General features: G+C 40.5%; 1 protein-coding gene across 6 annotated transcripts in view; it reads right to left on the bottom strand.

Annotated features, from left to right (window-relative positions):
- Positions 1-18,630, bottom strand: part of thrab (thyroid hormone receptor alpha b) — a 162,942-nt gene extending 144,312 nt beyond the window's left edge. For all 6 annotated transcript variants that reach the window (XM_067576046.1, XM_067576045.1, XM_067576047.1 and 3 more), the window contains exon 1: positions 17,895-18,630. The gene's annotated coding sequence lies outside the window, so the exon portion shown is untranslated. The remainder of the gene's footprint in view (positions 1-17,894) is intronic.
- Between the last annotated feature and the right edge of the window lie 5,146 nt (positions 18,631-23,776).

Below are 23,776 nucleotides of genomic sequence, written 5' to 3'. Positions count from 1 at the left end.
GCCATGCCTCAAAGCAGTTCAGACGGCCACATCACACTCCCAGGAGGCAGCCTGACTGACCTGCCTGGTTTGTCTACAGTGTACACAGGTCTCGCGTCTATGTGAGGCCTCTCCTGCTGGTATCAGGTTGATCAGAGATTACAGGAGGGACCACAGCTGTGATACCACACACAAATGCAGGAAGGGCTCCTGAAGATCTGGTCTCTCTCACCCTTCTTCCTGTTGATAATCATCACTGTAAATGAAAAAAAAATATGTTAGATCATATATATATATATCATACCAGGAAGTGTTTTTGTATTTCACATCTCACACAGTATATGGCTGAGATTGCTTTGATACCCCCCCCCCCAACCCCCCACTGAAAAACTACCCATTCACATATTTTCATTTTTATTTCACATACACTGAAAATAAATACTTACTCTTCAGCTGGATGGAGTCCGTCTTGGCGAGGCAGCTCGTCATCCGTGAGAAAACTTTCTGCTCCGGACTTCCCGTCGTCCTTTCAAGAATAAGTTCAAGGGTTTTTTTCCGTGGTATATATTTGCCGTGTTGCCATTTTCGAAAAAGGCAGAAATAACCCTCTGTGTGAAAAATGAATTTCTCAAAACAGCAACAGATGGTTCGGCGCGTCCTCGTCTGTGCACTTTTCACAGCCGCTGTGACCGTCTGGAAGTCTGACCGCTGTTACAATGAAGCGAGTTATCTATTGGCTGAGCGAGGCTGCCTTTCTTCTGACATCACTTGTGGTCCGTTTATGTGTCAAGGAGCCAAATAAAACGTGTAAAAATGTCATTGCCCTGATAGTAGATCTATAGATAGGAGGATGGGGTCATGTTATTCCATCGCACATAGCCTCTGATTGGTCGACAGACTCAACCCGAGGCATCATAGGATTGATATCAGCACATGTGTAGATGACAGTGGACGGCTAACAACAACAAGGACTGTTTACAACACAGAAAAATGGATAAATAATCACAGAAGACATTCAGAGTTGGATTTATTTTACAAAGTCTGCAGTTCAAGGCCGGATTACAAAGCTTCTGAAAGGGATACGATCGACACGCCGCGGCGGTAACCGTCCTGGAACAGTTTAAAGTAAGTGTTTAGCGTGCAGCGCTCCAGATAGATTCTAAAAATAGTTATCAGAGTAATTTTATGTCATATACGACATCTCCGATCCCAGATAATCGCCCGTACAAAGTTCTGCTCTGGATTATAACTGTTTGGACTGTTGTCAAGTTCAGCCGAGAAAGATGTTTTGAGCTTATCCGCCATGTTTATCTGATCGATTTTCAGAAAAGGTGATGTTGATCTACTAAAATGCTGCAGTGTTGCATACCTGTAGTCGCCTGCAGTGTGTGTATCGCCGCTAATCCCACTGATAATCAGCTGGTAGAAGTTATAACGCTGTATGTTTTGTGCTGGTGGGCCAACAAAACTTTGTCTTTGAAGGATAAATAATATTAATAATAACAAAATTATAGCCTCGGTTCAGGTTCAGGTATCAAATTCTGCAGGACCAGACGGGTTCAATCAGATTACGTCAGAAAGGCTCCGGTGCAGGCCAGGTCCGGGTCTCGTTTTTAGGCTGGTGCAGAAGTCTAGTTTGCATACATACATTGTAAACACATGGTCTAGTCTTATCTCTTTACAGTAAATGTATAAATAAACTGCCTTGTTTCACTGTTTTGTTTTTTTTTTCTCACTAGATAATGTTGTTGCTGTGGGGGGGGGGGGGGGGGGGGGGGTTCACAGCTGAATGGATTCTGTGGGCACCCTGTCTGCAGTCTGTTTCTGAGAGCGGCTGTCATGCCTACAACTAGGACTTTCTAATAGAAGTGGGCCAAGTGCTCTCGATGCCAGAGAAAGGCCTCAAACAGGAAATGTTGCAGGCTCGCTGACGCTGCGCCAAACCACCTGCTGAATCAATTCCATCTGTTTGCATATTATGCAAATCACCCAGAGTTACTTAAGTGTAAATCAGAGTACATGTGTTCGTTTGTGGGTGTGAGAGAACTCCTTTTTGGAAATCAGCTTACAATCTACCGCATCACTGGTGTCAGGACTCTCTATTTCTATTTCAGCTATTCAACTGGAGCTTCTGTCTGACACTGAATAAACTTAATTTCCTTGATTTTGACTTTGTTACAGATGAGTACGGCATGTATTCCATTAATGCTCATTCCAGCTTTAATCCAATTCATTGTTCCTCCACGGTCCTGTGTATAGAATAAGTAATTTCCACACGGTATTAATCCAGTGAGCTTTACTTTTAGAGCAATCTGCTGGTTTGCATAGTTTAAAAGCTTAGCTGTTGCATGTTGACTCACATACACACACACACACACACACACGGTGCTGCTGTAACTGAGCCAATGGAGAGATTGATCAGCTGGGCTGTGTCCAAATTAAGGCCCGTCCTCTGCAGACATGCCAAGCATAATAAATCTCCCCTCTCTTTGCCTTTTCCTCGGCCAGGAGGAAAGCGAGGAGAGGGGGGGGGGGGGAAACAAGAAAGCAAGAAAAAGAAGGAGAAAAAGAAAGTGCGATTGGATAATGTCTTGACACCCATCGCAGAAAGAGGAATGCCTGGCTCTCAGATGTCTGACCCATTTTCTGCTCTCGCTCTCTCTCTCTCCCCCTCTCTCTCTCTCTCTCCTCCTTTTCTCTCTAATTTCCTTCCTTTCTCTAATCTACAGTAAAAGAAGCTCTGTGATTCATCCGTGTGCTGCAGAGAGCGGTTGCTTTTCTATGAAACGCAGTGCCACAGGACCCAAACCCACACACTGAAACACACACACACACACAAATACCTGCTCCACAGTATAGAACTGTCAATGCCACGCTTCAACTGCAAACGGTTTTATAGTCTCTGTGTGGGCTTTTATAGGAATGTGTGTGTGTGTGTGTACCCTATGCGAGGCAGGCACATGTATGTGTTCATCAGTATGCATAATGAGAGGCCTGTGTTCCAACACAGACGGTTCAATAATCAATTATTCACTTGCTGGAAATACACTGGTGCTCATATCTAATAATAAAATCAGTTGGCAGCAACTGTTAGATGCGACAACAAAAATATGTGTTTACTGCGTTTCTGAGTAATCAAATTGAGTCACATTAAGGCATGATGATGGATATATGTATGTATGTAATTACATACAAAAATGAGGAGATATTTCCCCCCGGTAGTGCTGGGGCGTGTTAGCATTTTTACATCATTTAATAATCTGTGGCTTTCCATATTTGAGAGTCTGTGCTGTTCAGGGTGGTTACAGCACGACTGTGTTTCCAAGAAGTGATATTTATTGTCATTATATGTGCATATAACCAGATTTGGTATCAAAGCAGAACCATCTGTTTGCATGTTTTGAAGTAAATCCTCACTATGATAGCTTTCTGGGTCTCAACAAGTAAATAAACATAGATTCAAATATGTTTTTGACACTTTTACTGTTTTGGGACGGAAGCAGACAAATAGCTCTAAAACCAGAGCATATAAAACCAACTATTTTACTTTTATTTAAGTAAACTGACACATTCTTAACATAGTGATACTGAAAATCAGCAGCCAATGTGAGTATGAGTTATATCTTTCCTTACAGAGTGACGACTATTTCACTTCGTTTCATTTGCTTTGTATTTAATTAAACCTGCATTAATAGATTTTGTGTCCACTTGGACGCGGCGGACACAAGTTGTGAACACAACACTGAGATATTATCAGTTGCTTATTTACACATTGCAGTTACGGAGCAACATTATCATTCATTTGCAGTCGTGTTTTCTGTCCATCTGGTCGATGTAAGTCCAATATTCACTCTTTTTTTTTAACTCTCTATCAACTCCTGAGGGAAATATCTGACTATTTAGCAGCTAAATGCTCCACTATGTTCACCAGCTGCTCGCTAACTGCGTCTGTTTGCCGTTTGGTGCCGAGACAAAACCGACGCTACGAGAGCGCTGAGAGTGAAGCAAAGCAGTAAAGCTGCAGCCGAACAATGAGCCGTCTGGAGCGACGTCTCTCATATTACACATTTGATACATTACATACACAAATATATCAGTTATATTCACTTTAAAGGGGACATATCATGATTTTTTTTGTGATTAGATGTTATTTTATACTGTTATTATGTTGGATGTTTATGTTAAACAATGTCAAATGTCATATGTCAAAGTTGCAAAACTTGAGGTGAACATATTTAAAATGCAAATCAACAGCCAGGGTGATCCGTTCTGTAGCCTTTGTTGCTAACGTTGCTCTACAGGTCGTTCAAGTCGTCTGCTCACACATGTCAGATCAGATCTGGGCTCGAACATGTACGGATGTATTTGAGAAGTTTATATTTCCAGTCAAGAATTAGAAAACAAAGCAAAATCCAACTACTGCTGTTTGTTTATGAAGCCTCAAGAGCCGCTGGAAGCCGGCCAATCAGAACAGAGCGGGGCCTTAAAGAGACAGGAGCTAAAACGGCCTGTTTGAGACAGAGGCTGAACTGAGGGGCTGCATAAAGAGCCTGTATAAGATAAATAAGGAGTTTTTTGAACTGTAAATAATACAGATGTTCCAGTAAAGCCCCAGAATATAAAGACAAACCTGGAAATGATACGTCCTCTCTAAGGCTGCCATCTTGGTTGGTCTGTGCTGTCGGGTTCTTTTCTTCATCTGTTTTGTTTTATTTTGTTAACTTTGTTCTTTTGCATTTGTATATATTATGTATAATAAAAACCTTAATGGAAAAAAAATGATCAAATAAACCAAACTATCTGCTTGGCTCCTCCAGAGTTAAGTAAGAAAATATGTTTGTTTTTTTTTGTAACGTGAGTGACCTCACCTTTTAAAAATCATACTGAGATGAATGGAAACAAACGGCTGCCTAGAAGGTCGGAAACCCTGAATCCTTAATGATTAACAGTAACGTCAAGAATACGCAATTTAGTAGTTAATGGGCTAAGCCATGCAAAACAGCCGGAATGATCTTTTAAGTTAATGTACAGTAGCCACAACAGTAGCGCGGTTTCACAGTAGCCGAGCAGACACGCTTAAGTGACAATCTGTGGAAAAACAAGGGGAAAGACTACAGCAGGCAGAGGGTAGAGGAGACCAGGGGTTGCCTTCGGTCAGCTAATCCCCCGGTGTCAGATAAGGGACTGAGCGCACACACACACACACATACACACACATATATATATACACACACAGGAATAACAAGGGGAAGCAATGGACTGTAAATATATACAGTACTTTCACATGATACCCACACGAATAGTCGCACGCAGACTGTACATTAACTCGCTGTCCAACACATGATCCGTGCACCATCTCTCCATTAATGCTAATTCTTCGCTCTGATGTTTACATCTCCCCCACACTCTCTCTCTCTCTCTCTCTTTCTCTCTCTCTCTCTCTCGCTCGCACACAAACATGAATAGAGGGTCAGTAGGGTCCATGCGCCTGCCTTGGCACAGGAGAGGACTACAGATGTGAAAGTAGGGAGAGAGCTCACTCTGGGGACAGCTGGAGCCCGTCCAACCTGGGCAAGGGTCAGGGACGCGACTGAGAGAAAGAACACAACCAACATTTGGAGCTCTCCTCTCAGGGCCCGGCCCGCTTGTCAGCCTCGTAAGTCCCCCACCCCCCCACCCCCCCACCCCCCCCCCCCGCCGGGCCCCCGTCCAGCCGAATCTTCTCCAAATACTCCGCAAGCCAATTTGATTATTTTGACTGTTCATTTTCACACCAAATTTAGACAAAGTCTCAGTCCTTCCAACAAAAATATGCATTAAATTGCAAAAAAAAAAACATAGTGTTTGCTTGAGAACACGAGCCGTTTAACTCTAAACTACTTGTGACGTTTTCAATTTTCCCTCTCATGAAGATGTTAATAAGTGTTTGTGATCAGATAACAATGAACAATCGCTAATTTGCATCCGTAAATGCATGTCCAGGGTCGGACAATGTACACTGTGTTATTTTCTGAGTTGAACAAAACAGCCTGCTATAAATATACTCATTCTCTCTATTTGTCAACAATCAAATGAAATAATATTCTTTATATCATCGTGCTATAATACCAGCACGTCAAAGTCATTCCCACTAATTATAAATAACTGGAAAACATTCCATTGTCGTTAATGACAAATTTGACAAATGCTTGTTTAGATACTGGAAGCTGTTAAAGTCATATGGGACTGTTGGCAGCATTTTGCTCCACTCAGTGTCATCTTGCATTAAACAAAGTCAACAAACAGTTGTTGGGGCACACAGCATTAAACACTGACTGGAGACAGTTTAGACAGAGCTGTACTAACAGGGGGAGCCGGCCGGGTGAAAAATGAACCATTAGTGCTTTTGTGTATATTCCTATGTACAGTACTGCACAAACCTGAGTGTCTAATGCAAGATGTGTTCTCCATAAGGTAGTGATCTGTGAAAGCCCGACTGATAACATCTTTAACTGAGAATGGCTGCCTGCATGTGTTGGCGAACGCGTGCGCTTTTAGATGTGCGGGTGTGAACGCGTGTCCGTACGTGCATGCATTATCAGCCGCATGAGTGACAGTGCCGGTGTGCAAAGCTCGCATGCAACTTTTCCCTGAATTTCTGTGTCCAGCTTCGTCGGGCCCAAAAGCTGCTGCTGCTGCTGCTGCTGTTGCTGCTGCTGCAGAGCGGCGGTGTGCACTAATCACAGAGTGATTGCCTCACACTTTGCCTATTGAGTTTCCTGCTATCCGGGCCAGCTATGTTGAGGGAAACATGAGCTGCCCTGTGTCCTCTACACCAAACACATGGAGGCACTGCAGAAATACCATGCTCACACAAACAGCCTTGCACATACCCACACACATGCAAACATAAAAGCATCTATATATATATATGTATATATATATATATATAAATATGCACACATGAGCATTAACATGCAACACAGCTCTTACAACTTGCCAACACATGCAAGCATGTAAAAAAAAAAAAGAGGTGTTACTTTCAGGAAGAAAACTGCATGGACTTGTGCCACACTTGCGCTTACTGTATGCTTTTTGTTGATTGGCTGCAGTTGAGACAACTCAGATGAGGAATGTGCACTTCTGCCAGATCAGCAAGTCTCTCTCGATCCTTTTACAAAGACAAATGCATGCACACACAGATGCACACACACAGCCTCGGGGCGCTTGGCATTAAGTTGGCATTCTGGACCTCCCAGTGCGTGGCTCTCCATCCCTCTCTACTTGGCTAGCAGGTAACACTGAAACTAAAGCTAACAGGTAGAGATGAAACACACTCCCCGGCTCTCCAGCGCCTGTTTTAAAACGTCCTTTAGAGCAAATAAAGTGAAAACACAGGGTCGGGTAAAATGCGGAGCAAAGCCCGTTTAGGTTGTGTGTAATATGAGGGATTTTGTGATCTTCTAGTGTTAGGTTAATTATTGTTTAAATACCTCACATTCCTCCCAAACTAGTACTTCAAGTACTTAAAGTCTTAATTACAGAGCGTTCATAAGCAGCAGAGCGGCCCTGCGCTGCTGTTCTGCAGCAGCCTTCTTGAAAATGAGGATTTAATTACATTTGATTGTTTCTTTTAAAGGCAGGCTGCCAACACACAGAGCAGCAGTTTTACATTTTTTTTTTTAATTATTTCGAGTGTCACACCCAGACCTGAACAAATTTCCCTCACTTACACCTTCCACAACGCAATTATTCCCATGATTAAAACAAATTTGCAGCCCCCTTGTGTGAAAAGAATAACCACTGATATGTGAATTACATGCTGTTCATATCAATAATAGCTTATTATTAGGGAATAGCAGCACTTTTTAATTAATAAACCCCCTAAAATTCAGTTTTCCCCTTTTTCCCTGAAGTAGCTTTACGGTCGGAGAAATCATCTTCTTCCACGCCGTCTGACAGTTTCATATAAATACGGCTGCGACTAATGATTATTTTCATTATCTTTTAATCTGCTGTTTATTTCCTCGAGCAACAGAAAGTTTATCTATGAAAAACATTATCGTTTAAAACATCCCAGGCTGACAAATTGCTGGTTTTATTCAACATTTAGTCCAAACCCCAAAGATATTCAGTTAACTCTCCAATATGACGAAGAAAAGCATCTGAGAGGGTCTATATGTAATATAAATATAAAAATAAATCAATAAAGGCCTGTGCTTTTGAGCCACCATGGGGGTTTTTTTAATAACAGGTTAAAAAGATTAAATCCATATAGACGGCGAGCATCAGCAAGTGAAACCTGCAGAGTTGCTTCGGATTAAAAAAAAAAAAAAGGTCACTTTGCCCCTTTTAGCAGCGTTTTGCAGGTGAACTGTGTGTGTGAAGCGCTGCGGTTGATGGGTGAACGTCAGTGTCGTGTTCATACTGAAAGACGGTACCGACGCAGCCCACACAGCCGCAACTACAAAGCCATGGGCACGAAATGAGCATCGACTCTTTTTTATCGCTTATTTTGATCTGGAATTGAAGCGCTGCGATGATTAGCTGGTTAACCAGTTACTGTAGCTGCCAACTATTTTGATAAATGATCGTTTTGAGTCATTTTTTTTTTGGAAGAAGAAGAGTGTTTCTCTGATTCAGCTTCTTACATGAAACTCTCTGGTTTCTTTAGTCTTCTATGACAGGAAACTGAATATTTTTGGCTTGCGGGCTGTTTGAGGGCATCGTCATTAACATTTTTCACCGTTTTCTGACATTTTAAGGATCAAACAATCAACAGATTAATTGATAATGGAAATAATCATTAGTCACAGCCCTGTAGAGCTGCTACAATTAGCTCTTGTCGATTAATCAACTATTTTAAATCATTTTTCAAAGAAAAAAACGCCACAATTCTCCGGTTCCAGCTACTGAAATGTGAATATTTTTTAACTTTCTTATCTTTCATCATTGATAGTAAATGGAAACTCTTTGTGTTTCCGACTGTTGGTCAGAGGAAATGAGACATGTGAAGACGTCATCTTGGGGTTTTCACCATTTGAAAAAGTTAGTTGCAGCCCTATAAATATATATATATATATATATATATATATATATATATATATATATATATTTATATATATATATATATATATTTATATATATATACACACAAATATCCATTCATAAGTATTCAAAAACCACATGATAAAAGCTCAAAATTCATGTTAATCACAGTTATTGTAAAAAGAAAAACTATATATATATATATATATATATAGAGGGAAAAAAAAAATAACGGTCTCAACTGATGAATCAAAGTGACTGGTGTGCCAGCGTGTGTGAGGGTGCAGGAACTGGAGATAATAATCACGAGAAGATGACAAATAACAGGAGATTAATCACAAGCAAGTTTTGGCATCGGAGTCAACAAACTGTCAAAAAGGTGACTCACTATGGGTTTCCTGTTACCAACGTGCCCCTTTCACAAAAAACCGCATCGTTCCCACCTGCCGCTGTAATATAATGGCAGACGATTTCCGCCACCATCATTATTATACCCAAACTACTACTCTCTCTCTCTCTCTCTCTCTCTCTCTCTCTCTCTCTAACGTGCACACACACACACACACACACACACAGGAAGGGGACCCAGCTGTTGGTGATTCCTTCAACAGATGCACCGGCCCCGCTCGCCAAGCGGCCCGACTTCACTTTCAATGTCAAAATGCGATACGCACACGAGGAGGGGAAAATACATGTAACCCTCAGCGTACCAATGATTTCCGACTTCAAGGCACTTTTATGTCAGAAAAAGAAAAAGTTTCCTCAAACAAAAAAAAAAAAAAAATTTAACAAAAAAAAAAAAAAAAAAAGAAAGAAAGCTTGGTGGGCAATAACAGAGCAGACACACTTCAAAGAAGCCCAACTAAACTCTGAAGTGATCTTTAACCTCACAGACAGTCATAACATAAACCAAAGTCTAATTCGTCAGACAGGGGAATATCTCACTCTGTCTCGCACACACACACACACACACACACACACACACACACACACACACACACACACACACTTGTTGCCGCAGTGAGAAAAGGTTCTGACTCGACTACTGTGAACGCCAGACATGTGACTAAAATCTGGGGCAACTTCTCCGACTGAGGAGAACAGCTCAGAAGAATCGACCTGCTGTTAAAACCTTAAAGGACAGGTTCCCAATTTCTATAATCTGTCCTGAAACAAACAGTCAGGTGACCAGACGAGCACTGACACGTCCAAATTAGTCACATATAGTTAATATCTTTAAAAAATTGTGACTTTTTATTGGAGGGGATGACCTCCTGACTAATGTTTCAAGGCAGAAAAATTGTGAGCCTCTCCTATAATAAAGCTTTTATTCTAAGCCTATTTATAAAAGGCATTACCAGTACAGATATGTTATTAAGATACACAATACCTGCACTGTTATAATAAGGTGCTAGATGCTGCAGAACAAGCACATTCATTCATTCAATCCCCCCGTCGTCTGGAGTTAAGAGGTCTACATGTTTTTATTCTGAGGTCTTTATTTCTGTCTTGTTATTATGCAAAAGTAGGTGTCTGGCATAAGTTATGGCTTTAAACCCCATCCCAATAAAGCAAACAAACAAACAAACAAACAAACAAACAAAAAAAATATAACGATCAAGAGGTGGAGTTTTGTAAAAGCTTGCCAAACCATCAGGCGTTGGAACGGGTCCATCCGAGTTTCCTCGAGCATGACGGAATACAAAACAGGGAGCAATAAAACTCGCTGCTTTGCTTCTCCGTAGCCAACCTTTTGTTCAGCCCCCCCCCCTCCAAAAAAAAAAAAATCAGGGACATCTGAGAGGTATTTAAGCAGCGAAAGAGGAAAAAAAAAAAGTTTTATTTACAGCAGCAGAGAAGAAGAAGAAGAAAGAAAAGAAAAGCATCAAAGTCACTCTGATGGGGTGTTATAAAAAGGTCAAATCACTCTGGCTTACAGTAGTGAAATGATGACCTGTGTGAACGGTGCATGTCTGAAGAGCACAATAGACGCGCCGGGATTTGGGTCTCTGCCAAAATTGTAATGGTGGGGGTTTTATAAGCATCTCTTTGCTCAAGAGTCATTCATTACCTCAGCAGATAACGTGTGAGATTTGTTCCTTTACATCTTATCACGTGCTGCGTTTTAACACTTAATCATCAGTCACGCTTTCCTCTACCTTGAGGAAGTGCTTTGACTATTTGTCTACTATATATATATACACACACAACATAGCAAATATGCAGTACTATAAAATGTAGTGTACATACTAGAACTGTGAGCCAAAATACCAAACATTCTCTGCTTCCAGCTTCTCAATTGTGAGGATTTTCTCTCTTTTAAACCATTACAAATTGAACATCTTGGGGTTTTAGAGTGTTAGTCGGACCAAAAAAAAAAAAAAAAACCCTTTGAAGATGTAGCCTTGGACTCTAGGAACTTGAAATGGCTATTCTTCCTTATTTTCTGAGGTTTTATTACCCCGGGTCATTAATCAATTAAGTGAAAGACTAACTGGCAGTTTAACTGATAATGAAAAGCATCGTTTACAGCCCTGATCTACGTGTGTCTGTATGTTCTGTATGTACAGGCTTATCCAGCAAATAATCCAACACTGCATCTGCAAAAACACAAACTGTCTTCACTTTAGTGTAAATCTCCAATTATTTTTTTTATTACTTTAATTTTCAATTCCCTCGTCTCTCATGCCCACATACAGTAGAAACCCAACTCATAATCACACACATTAATTCCTCTCGGGAACTCTACGATTATAAACTGATTATCTTCTGCCCCGAGGGCTCAGATACTGAAATTGTTATTGCCAGTTAAATCTCAAATCCACATGAAGGGAATCCCTACCAACGCCAAAAAACGCCTCGGTGTTTATGACACAAAAGAAAAAGCAGCAACTTTACTATCGTGGGAATCGCTTGTTTTACATGTCTACAAATGTGTAGTGACTTAATTTTCTATTCCACTGCGTAAATCGCAGCAGCTCTCAGAGAGAGAGAGAGAGAGAGAGAGAGAGAGAGAGAGGGAGTGAAAACAGCTCAGTGCCAGCAAAATGTCCTCCTCGTAAAGTGCTCCGCTTCACCCTGGCAAAAATAAACCTCACGGGCCGCCATGCCAAGTATTCCCGTTGATGAAAAGCCAGTTGTGAGTGGCCCCGGTTGTACCCGGGCAGAGCCAAGATGACTGGTATTAATAAGAGAGAAGTGCGGCTGTGTAAAACAGCCTCACTGCTCTCTCTGGCCAATAAAAGGCCTTTTTTTTTTTTTTTTTTTTTGCAAGTTATTATTTTCCCTGGTGATTTTGAAGCTGCTGGAGCAAAGGCTGGCTTAGAGGGCCACAGAGAGGCAGAGAGAGCAGAGAAATAGAGAAGACAACCATCGGCATGGAAACCACTGCTCAACAGAAACAACTGAAAAAAAAAAAAAACACACACCAAAAGAATAAAACGAAACCTAACCTACTACGAGAAGGCGAAAGGGAGGGGCGTAGAAAACACACAACACCGATAGGAAGCCACAAACTTGGCTGACATCTGATGTCATGTGTCGGCGAGTGTGTTTGTGTGATGTTACAGTATCTCGAAGACAGCAGGACCCCCCAGCGGTCTGTGCGAAGACCGGTGCAGAGCACACTGATAATCTCTTGTCGTGTTCACCATGACAGCATGCTTATCAGCGGTGGGGCTTCACGCGCTCCCTGAATGCAACTCAAACCAGCGACAGACATCACACTGAAAGGTTAGCCTCATTCTTCTCGGCTAATGAGGTTTGAAGTGGCGGTGAGGACGTACTCGGTCCTATGTGCGCCAGATATTTCAGCAGGAAACAGCTTGGAATTTCCTTCATGGCGGAGAGGACGGAGATTACACATGAGCTATTATTACTCATACATATATACATATATATATATATATACACATCAGCTAATTTGCCCTACTTTTAGAAGAGTCTGATGTTTTTACTTCATTACATCTCATGTGACTGCACATGCGGTCTGTCCCTGCATTCAATTAGGCCTGAAAACGATGAGTTAATAAATAGACATAAAATGATGTTAAAGCATTTTTTGATCCACTTATCACAAGAATGCTAAACATCTGCTGGTTCCAGCTTCTCAGATGTGAGGATTTGCTGCTTTTCTCTGTTTTATAGCATCGTACGTTGAGTATCTTTGGGTTTCGGACTGTCGGTCAGACACAAAGAAGCGATCTGAAGACATCACCTGGTGCTCAGGTGACCTGTGACGGGCGTGTTTCTTTTTGACATAATCATCAGATTAATCAATACTGAAAAATAATGAAAATTTGACCTTTTGCACCAGAATTAGAACCAGAAGCAACAATTAGTCAATTATAAACATTTTGTTTATTGAATAATTTGTTTTACAAAATTTTTTAAAGCAAAAAAATGCCAAATATTCAGTCATTGCAGCTTCTCCAAATGAGAGTTTGAAGCTTTTCTGTGTCATATATGATAGTAAAGTGAATATCTTTGGATTTTGGACAGTAGATCGGATGTTTGAATTACAACAAGCATTTTTTTTTCTATTTTCTGACATTTTATAGACAAAAAAATGTATCAGTGAGTCAAAAAAACCATCAGCAGACTAATCAATAATGAAATAATAGTTAGTTACTGCCCATATTTATCTTTTTCACCACAAACTGAACATATTACTCTGCAGGCAATATGACCTTTGACCTGCTGTTATTGTAACCTTATTACACAACACTAAGCAATAAAATCCAAATCAATGAGTTTGATTTCGGTATTAGATATTAATTTATGACAGATTAGTCTGGCAAACAGTATTATAGGTAATGTAAAGCATTCATTCTGAATGTAAACGGAAACCATATCTTCAACCTTCGTTATCACCAAACACACACTGACGGGGGGCAAATTAGGACTCAATCTAATCACTCTAGATGCTCTTATTTCACTATAAACCCTGGCGTGTTCTGTGTTATCCGGCTTATCTCATGGCTACCAAACTTTTACCTTTCTGAACTGAATTATCACTCCATCCGCAGGCAGCCCTGACTAACTGAAATTAGTAGGACAGAAGTGAGAAGTGAAGATGGCTTTCAGTCAGTGAATAAGCAGGTCATCATGATTTTACTGATGCCTGAACTCTATTAATCAGTATGCATAACGACGTATAGGCATAAACAGACAAAGACGGCTGATGTTCAGTCAGTCATCTGAGTCGTCTCTTCATGCATAAAGAGGCCAATTTACTTGCTCAAGTAAAAATAAACTGCATCAAATATTTCTACACAGAGTGCTCTTTGATACAGACGGTTTTGTTGACAGGATGGATCTAAATGCAGTATGTTGTAAACACTAAAACTCTACAGTGCCACCGATCTATTAGCCCAGTTTCAGTGCAAAAAAAAAAAAAACCCATCATGATCAGATGACACTTTGTGGTTGGCTGCACTGGCCCTGGCTGAATAGATCCTATGAACAAACCTACAAGTCTATAGCATATGGGTGCTATAATCTAATTAGTCATAGGCGAAAACACAGGCAACGTAGCGGAGCGCCTTGGGGCCCAGCTTCTATAGATGAGCAGAAGTCAGCTGAGGTCAAACAGAAAGTAAAGGCAATAGAATAACAAGCATGTCCTTCTATTGTAGTCTATTACAGCGGTTCCCAAATTAGGGGGCCGGGTCCCCCACACAAGGGGGACAAGATAACAGAACAGAAAATCCTCAAACTTTTGCTATTTTTATTGTGAATCGCTGTCTTTCATCTCCTCGAGCCTCTAAAAGTTATTGAAATAAAACAAAATGAAGACAACGCAACGTGTGACAAAGGGGTCGCAGGTAGTATCTGCTTTATTTTAAGGGGTCACAAGCCAAAAAGGTTGGGAACCACTGGTCTAGGATGTGCATATATGGAGAAAAAAAACACAACATGTGATGCTAACTTCTGCTAACCAGCTACAAATAGCACCTTGACTGAGATCGAGATTGTTATGTGTTTGAAAAAGCCAGAAAAATGTAAATCAGGGCAGCAACGTCTTGAGTATATTCAGCTTGACATATGAGCAAACAATGTAGCTTCTCCCTCCGGACAATTACTGCCATGTCGAGGACATTCCTTACAATGATGTGCATCATTCTCACACGTTCCTTCGAGATTGACGGATGGATAAACAAACGATCTGTATCGTCAAGTCGTTTCGACATCGACCTCCGTTTAAACACCAAAAAATTATTGTGGGAGACAAAAACTAGGAGGAAATGGGAGGCAAATCCTAGGATCAACCCACTAGCCATGCTCTGTTCAGGAATAGCTCTTGACATATTGGCCTACCCAGCATGCCCTCTGCCTCTCTAGACAGCTCTGACATCATTATACAGCAGATACAGACAAGGACATCAGCTGCACACAGCCGAGGTTATATAAGTGAACGCTCTATGTTTCGAAGCATTCGGCGCTGCTGCCCTAACCGACGGGAGTAGGAGGGGATGGAAGCAGACGAGGAGGGTTGCTGTGGGGGGGGAGGAGGGGAGGGGGAGAGAGAGGGTAGGGGGGGTGGAGGGGGAGAGAAAAGAGAACGAGAAGGAAAAGGAAAAGAAGAGGGAGGCCAGGAAGAAAGGCAGACAGAAACGGGGTCACAAAAAGAGAGAGGCCCGCTGGGGTACTCGCTGCTGGGAGAGACTGAAGAAGGTCACCTCTGGCCCCCTAAAGGAGCCCCAACCAACCCAACAGAGGAGGAGAAGAGAAAAGAGAGGAGAGAAAAGAGAGAGAAGAGAAGAGAAGAGAAGAGAAGAGAAGAGAAGAGAAGAGAAGAGAAGAGAAGAGAAAATGTAGACCGGGTCACATGGGGCTACACCCAACCACCTTCTCTGTGTTCTCTCATGTATAATCCTGTTACATCACTCAGTCAGGAGCAAATCCAGCATTTCCTATCCGCCTTCCTACTACACATGGAAAACTATTTACAATAAAAGGGAAAACCGGGGAGGGGGGGGGGGGGGTGAAAAAAATATCACCTATAATTTGGGATGAATTTGTCTATTTGCTACTGACAGAAAACACATCATAACATCTTTGATTACGCAGGTTTTTTAACCCTCTTCACAGCCGACACTCGATCCGTTTCAAACCGTATCCTTAGAGGAAATGTTTATACTTGAACGGTGGATTTGTCCAGAGCTAATAATCAACCCAGGGAGAGAACACTGCGATTTAAACCCATGGCTAATGATTAATGAACATGTGGGCATCTGGGGGCATTACAGTACCAGCTGATGTGACTTACATTAGCTTTGTTTCACCCGGTAGCACACTTTTTGTATAAAATCCCTGCTACAGTTTAAACATTACTAATTATTAATGGTGTGTGCAAACTTCCGGGCGCCTTTTTTTCATTTGAGTGCTTTTGGAGGTGTAAACAGGCTTAACTTCATCTGTTAAGTTTCTAGTTTAATATCTATAAGATGGTAAATAGGCTGTTTTTTTACTGTATATACAGTGAAACAGGGCTGTAAACTTTGCTAAAGCTAAAAAGTTTCCCAAGACATCTAAAAGTCTAAATTATTGAAAGCTTCTGCTGTTAGCATATTGATGGGAAATCCATACATCCAGCTGTGAAGCAGACTTCTACGGCCAGCTTTGACATACTGCTTTTACACTGTCACTCCTTATCAGCGATGGTGCAAGATGCTACTGTGAAAACCAATGCGAGCGAGCATCAGGAGCCTGAGAGGGCTCTGAACAGAGCGGTTACATTGAGTGATTTAATTATTACAGCGCCCTAATGCGGCGATGAAGGCTTCCAAACACACAAACAGCTGCAGATACACTACGCAGAATGTCACCATTATATCCATGATCTGGTTGTGCTCAGTCGTGCAATGAGATTATTTTCACTTGGGGATTTTCACAGTGTCAGCCGTCAGTCAGAGGCTGTGTTTTTTCAAGTGTTTCTTGGCAACAATTAGCATCTCAGTTCCTTTATAGTCAGTGCGTTCATGTCAAGGCAGCTCCCTGGGCAATGTTGTCTTTTGAGCCTTACCCACAAAGTACACCCTATTGTGTTGCGTTGAGCGTCACAGAGTCTATTGTACACTATATTTCAAGAGATACATGAATTATGTGTTATGAGCAAAAAAAAGGATGTATTCCTAAAAAGCGAGCATATGCAAGCTGTCTTTAGGTGAGTTTCCCTTTCATTACAGCTTCACCTTAGTTATAATACTTCATCTAGATGTATAGTTTGGTTATAAACACTAGAATAATACCTATATTATTGAATAAAGTGACGGTAAACATTTCAAAAGTCACTTCTACAACATTTCTAGGAGGTAAAGAGGAGGGGGAACCGAATTAGGGTCAGCTAACTGAATCGATAGTGAGTACCAACACACACTAAAAGCTCCCTATAGGAGTATCATGGGTGTATTATAGCTGGTGATCTTTATCGATCAGTCTATCTGCACTCTATCTGTGCACGTGTGCATGCGCGATTGGACTAAGGCGCGCGCCAGAGTGCAGCAGACATAAATCCAAGTTCAGGCCCCAAAGTGCTGCACACACATACGTATATATATATGCATTATATAATTATATACATTTATATACACACCAAAAACAGGACCGTTACCGCCGTGCAGTTATATCCGGCAGTGTTAGCGTTATTATTGACAACAACCGCAAACCAGAGTGATACGTCAACAACATTGTGGCGGAATGGCTGCAGACCAAGAAGATTAGATCCTGCCTCCCGTGCTGTACTGTAACACCGTGTGTACCTTGGCTGCTGATCTGATCTGTCAAACCACCTCCCCCAGGCCACTACTCCGGCTAGCCCCGGCCAAACAACTGCATGCACACCACGCTGTGGACGGGCCGGGTTGAAGCCCGATAACGACACTTACCGTCGGTTACCCCCACGCGGTCAGGACACCAGTACGGCTTGGATATGCGGGCATTAGGCGGAAATGAAGCGGGAGAAGGTCAGCGGGGCTCCTCCGGTTTCTGCACAAGTGTAGCGGCGGCGCTGGATGGCTACACGTCCCCCCCTCTCTCTCTCTTCTCTTCTCTCTTCTCTCTCTCTCTCTCTCTCCGAGCCCGGTCCCTCCGCCAAAAAGGTGCTGCGCCTCGTACCGTCAAAAATTATCTCCCTCCTTCTTCCTGCAAAAGCTATTGCGTGAAAATGAGTAGTTTGTTGTTTCCCCCCTTTTTTTCCTCTCTTGCTGCTTTCCAATAGCGTTTGGATGGGCTGCAAAGACAGAGGGGGAAAGAACCAAAAAGAAATACTACACGGTCGCTCCTCCCTCTGCTTATGTACAGTACAGTAAGGGCAGTGCTGCTGTGTGACCACTTATTAAAACTATCTACCGCTCTCTACAGGACCACCACTGTAAAGCACAAACTGTACACACACAAACACATGTCGGGACGGTTGAGATGTGAAATGCGGAACATCCTCTGCTTTCCTTATTTATCTACTTCATCACTGCGCTTGAAGCCTACTCCCTCCTCCTCCTCCTCCTTCTCCTCCTCATCCTCCTACTCCTCCTCCTCTTCTTCTTCTTCATCCTCCTCATGCTGCCTTTGGGAAGGACAGATTAGTCCACCTTGATGTTAGGAAGCCTAGATAAGGAATGACAGATTTGGTGATGATGGGACGCGACTGTGGTGTTAAATACTGTAATAACACGTCATCAATAGTGTACAAGAGAAACAGGAAAATAACTAATTGTTAATAGAACCGATAATCGATCATTAGATCTCTCATGATTGGATTCAGTGTTGTCAAGTCTTTCTTTTAATGATAATAAAACTGTGATTAGTGCTGAAATAATTTGCCAATTAAACGATTATTGAATAGAGAGTTGAGTTAAATTGTATTGGGGTTATACATAGTATTTGGATATTTGTTTATAAATTGTATACATGAGTTTATGGATGAGTAGTTGAGAGAGAGGTAGAAATAAATAAGTGTATACTTCTTCCCTCTCCTTTTCACACATTATTAATAATAATAAAGTAATAAATAAAGTAATTAATTTGTGTTTTTATGAGAATTTGTTTATCGAGTTTGTTGTCTATGTCTTGTTTATTTCATTTTATTGTTATTCTGGATCTGTTTCTTTAATTTTTACATGTTCGAAATAAAAAAATATTTTAAAAAAGAGGTAAAATTAACATTTAGCCTGTTATGATAATACATTAATCTTCCATCTTTCATTCTGTATAGCTATTCCCAATCTTGTTCTGTACATTCTACTTGTGCTCGATAAAAAATAATAATAAAAAAAGATAATAGATAAATCAACTAAGTACTTTGTTCCGGCTAATGAAATATGACAACTTTCTGTTTTTCTCTGTTCTATATAATTGTAAATTGACTATTTGTATATATATATATATTGGACAAATCAAGTAATTTGAAGTAGGGCTGCAACTACTGTCTGATTTTTTTTTTCATTAATCAATCAATTGTTTAGTCTCTATGTTGGTAAATAGTGAAAAACACCAATAAAAAATCCCCAGAGCTCACAAAGTACATCACTGTCTAACCAGCACCTAAAAACCCTCCAAACTATTCAATGTACAAGAGAGAAAAGCAGCAAATTATCACATTTTAGAAGCTGGAACCAGAGACTATTTGACATTCTTGTCTGATACATGCCTTAAATGATTTAACAATTACAAAAATAGTCGCCAGTTAATTTCATGAAGGTCGACCTGCAGCAGCTTTGAAAATGTCACCACAATTAAAAGCACAAACTGGGAACAGCATTCTGTGAGCGGTATGACCTTTGACTTAGCTATTAGTTCAAAGAAATATTTCACTCTATTTTTTTTTTTCTTATACATAATAGAACTGAATCTGTAACTTTCACTTACATTGATATTGATGTTGAGTGCAATTCATAAGCGATACTTTGCAACATGTTGATCATCACATCATAAACACAAACAGCGTGGATCAGGACACGCTTATCACTCTAAATGGGCTTTTATTTTGCAGTAATCCCTGGCTTGCTGTGCATTATCCCGCTTACACCACGGCTACCAAAAAACCTATGGACGGGTGCACGGACAGATAAGATTCAAGTGGGTAATGCTTTTTCTCGTCATCATATCAGTATTCAATATTAAGCTTGTGGATAAAAAAAAAAAATTTAAAATTCATACCATCACAAGTCCAACTGACACTGCTCGCCGTGCAGGCTGGTGGGTATTTGTGCTGCACAGACTTCAGCTGTGATTCAAAAGATTTCTCCTTCCTTTTCTCAGTCTTTTAACAAGCTGGGAGAAATTTTTGTGCTGAGTGAGTGTTCTGAATGCATGTCATACAGACCGATATTCCTGTCTGACTAATCAATGCAGGACAAGGCCAGCTATGAGAGTGACGCATTTTCTTAGTATTCAATTCCCAACATGTGCACATTTACATTTGATGGTCTTCAATTGCAGAAGTGGAAGCGCTTGTGGTAGAGAATAAAGGTTTATTTTAAGTGCAAATGCCACTGCAGCACCCGCAGAAAAGATTCCTGCTTTTTTCTCTGAAACCATTATCGATGTGTGTGTGCATGTGTGTGTGTGTGTGTGTGTGTGTGTGTGTGTGTGTGTGTGTGTGTGTCTACATGTGTGTTCTAGGCTAAGATATTTCAGTATGTGGGTGTATGAGTTAATATTTGATTACATGCTCGTGTCGTTTGTGGTCCTGTTTCATTTCCACTTCAATTTCCAGGAAGGATTTATTTTGTATAAAAAAAAAGCAAATAAACCAAATAATGGGCCTAATCATAGGAGATGACATTATTGAGAACCATCACCTGCTAATGAGTTAACTCTGCATTCAGTTGTGTTGGTTTCCGTCCCCTGTTGGAGCCTTCAATGCATGCATACTTGATTTACAGGTTGTTTGGAATGCAAATGTCATCCGTTTCTGTCCGTCTCTGAAGGATACCAATTACCAGATTTCCCACAGGTTTACAGGTTGGAAGAATATGTTAAATATCTTAGAGAAGGTATTTCCGGTCAGATTCGGGACAGGTGGGAGGCAATCAGGTGTGAATCAGCAGCTGATGGTACAATGATACTAAAACGATTCTGCTTCTCACTCTACAATATCTGTGTATGCAAAGTTAAATTTAGGTAACTAAACTGTTTATGATTAGAGTATGTTTACAGATATGGTTCAGATTGTTTTAAGTCTATATTAATACAATATTTAAATGATTTTTTTTTACAATACTTTTAAAACAACACTTACAGGACCAAATAGTATTATACTATTCAAAAGTAATCCAATAAATAGTCCTAGTCTCCTATATCTAACTGTTAGTGTCAGTCTGAATTAAACCAGCGATCCAACGGGGGAAAAAAATGCTAACATTAGCATGCTAACATGCTCACAATAACTATGTTAACAGGCACAATATTTATCATGGTTACCAGCTTTGTTTAAGGTGTTACCAGACTAACATTTGCCAATTGGCACGAAGCAAAGTACATCTGAGGCTGATGGGAATGGGAGTGTCATTAGTTTTGCAGGTATTTGGTTGTAAAACCAAAGACATTTGACCTGATGATGGAACCAGATGAAAAGTTAGGGGATCACAAAAGTTATTACACCTCATCCTTTGGAGAACGTCAATGTTTGTAACAAATTTCATGGCAATACAGCCAATAGTAGTAAAGATATTTTAGTCTGGACTAAAGTGGTGGACAAACCCATCGAGTCATGCCGCTAGTGGGTTAAAAATCCAAATCTTTCCTTTAAGAATGGGCAATTTTTACATCTGTAGACGAGAAAATTTTCATGGTTACATATGAAAAAACCAAGCCAGCACTGAAGCTGCAAACCTCGGCCTCCGGTGTCCAATCAAACACAGTAATTATACGCTCGTCTGCCCCCTGAGCATTGCTTTTTGGCTACACCTTCTTAATACTTCCTGCATTGGCACTGAGTGTTGGCACCGCTGGAAATAAATCAAATACTGCAGAATCGTCCAATGTGAACGTAATTCCCAGGGAGGCCGAGTTGTAAAAGAGCCGGAGGGAAAGGACATCTGGCCTGAAGAATGGATGGATGAATACGTGAATGAGTGCAAGGTTGGACAGATGGATAATGGTCGTACTATATGAATCTACTCCCTCCGCACCGCCGTGGGAGAATATAGACGTAGCACCTGGGGCTTCTATTTGTATTTGCCATTCACCGCCATTACTGAAGCCACAGAATTCAAATCCAGTCAGTGGAAAAGGCCTTTTTATTTCGTTGTTATCTGCCAGTAAAAAATGGTTTGTGTCATTGCTGGCACACTTAAATCTGTCCGTAATGTTTTCTACAAAGTGTCCATTTCCTCAACTGTCAAGATGATTGAAATGTAATTAAATATAATTTTCTCATAGGCTTAAATTGACGCAATATATTTGGTGGATACGTGTTAAAACAGCTATATGCTAATTTAAATTCAGTTAAACAAAGCACATTTCATTTCAGCTCTGCTTTTAATTATCCTTGTGTAACTGTGGTTGTGCATTTAATTGTATTTGAACGTTTTAATCTTTTGTTAGTGTGTTATGTATGCATGTGTATATACTTTATAAAGCTCTTTGCATTTCTTTAAAGCAAAATGTTTTACCCTTACAATGAAATGTGTTATATAGATACAATTCTGCTTGCTGAATAGTGCTGTAAATCATTAAGTCTGGCTATAAAACGTGATTAAACGCGCCAAAATCAGGTCAAAGCACTCAAGAACACTCATACATACAAACACACAATTCTTTACATCTTTCAATCTTGTAACTATTCACGTCTTGGACCTCTTTAGTTTGCAAAAGTTAAATAAGTTAAAGGTAAGTTTAGCATTCACAGCTTTAGCCTTGACCCTCCTTTATTCATTCCATTTCAAGGATTGCACTTGACACTGTGAATGTCGTTGAGGAGATTTGCTTCCATTTGGTAGCAGGATTTAAATTGGATTTAAACACAACAGAAAACACAATCTCTATGTGTGATGAACTGGATTAACCCTTAGATGTCCTCCAACTCTGATCTTACAGTAGCACAGCAGGGTTGTGTCTTTTGTCCGTTACGGTAGCTCTCACTGAATTACCAAAGACTGTAAAAGAATTCATTCTTATACAACCTCTTTTACATTTATCCACAACATTAGACTGATTATACTCTTTTTTTTAAATTAGTTTATGTAAGCCTTCTTAAAATCATGCATGCAGGCAAGCAGGTAAATTACGCTGATGGACCAAACTTGTGAAACAAGTCACAGTCGTTGTTATTCTTCTCAGTATAGCACTGATGAGTAAATGTAAAGGTACGATTCACTGCTTTCTCATCACAAGTGTAGTTCTCATGTTGAAATTGTGACTGGTTTGCTTAAGTGTCGACAGAAGATTAATAATCAACTATTTTGATAATCGATAAATCATTTTAAGCCATTTTTCTAAAGAACTGTTTGGTGTCTTTAGTCCTCTATGGTAGTAAAATGAATATATTTGGGTTGCAGACTGTTTACCAAGAAAACAAGACATTTGAAGTTGCGCATTGGGCTTTCAGAAACTGATTTTCATCATTTCTGACATTTTATAGACCAGAAATAATAATCAACAGATTGAACAATAATGAAAATGATTGTTACTTGCAGCCCCTACTTAAGTGCAAGGTTAAATAAGTCATGCAGAATTTACTGTGTGTTTGTTTTACAAGCCTATTGAAGAGCAGAAATGTTTGAATTGTGCCTGTAACCATTTATATGTTTGGCCAAAATTAAACTGG

Source organism: Thunnus thynnus, chromosome 20, assembly GCF_963924715.1.
Source record: "Thunnus thynnus chromosome 20, fThuThy2.1, whole genome shotgun sequence".
Classification (NCBI taxonomy): Eukaryota; Metazoa; Chordata; class Actinopteri; order Scombriformes; family Scombridae; genus Thunnus; species Thunnus thynnus.
Note: the sequence above shows the minus strand (reverse complement) of the source record. Positions and strands in the feature narration are given on the sequence as shown.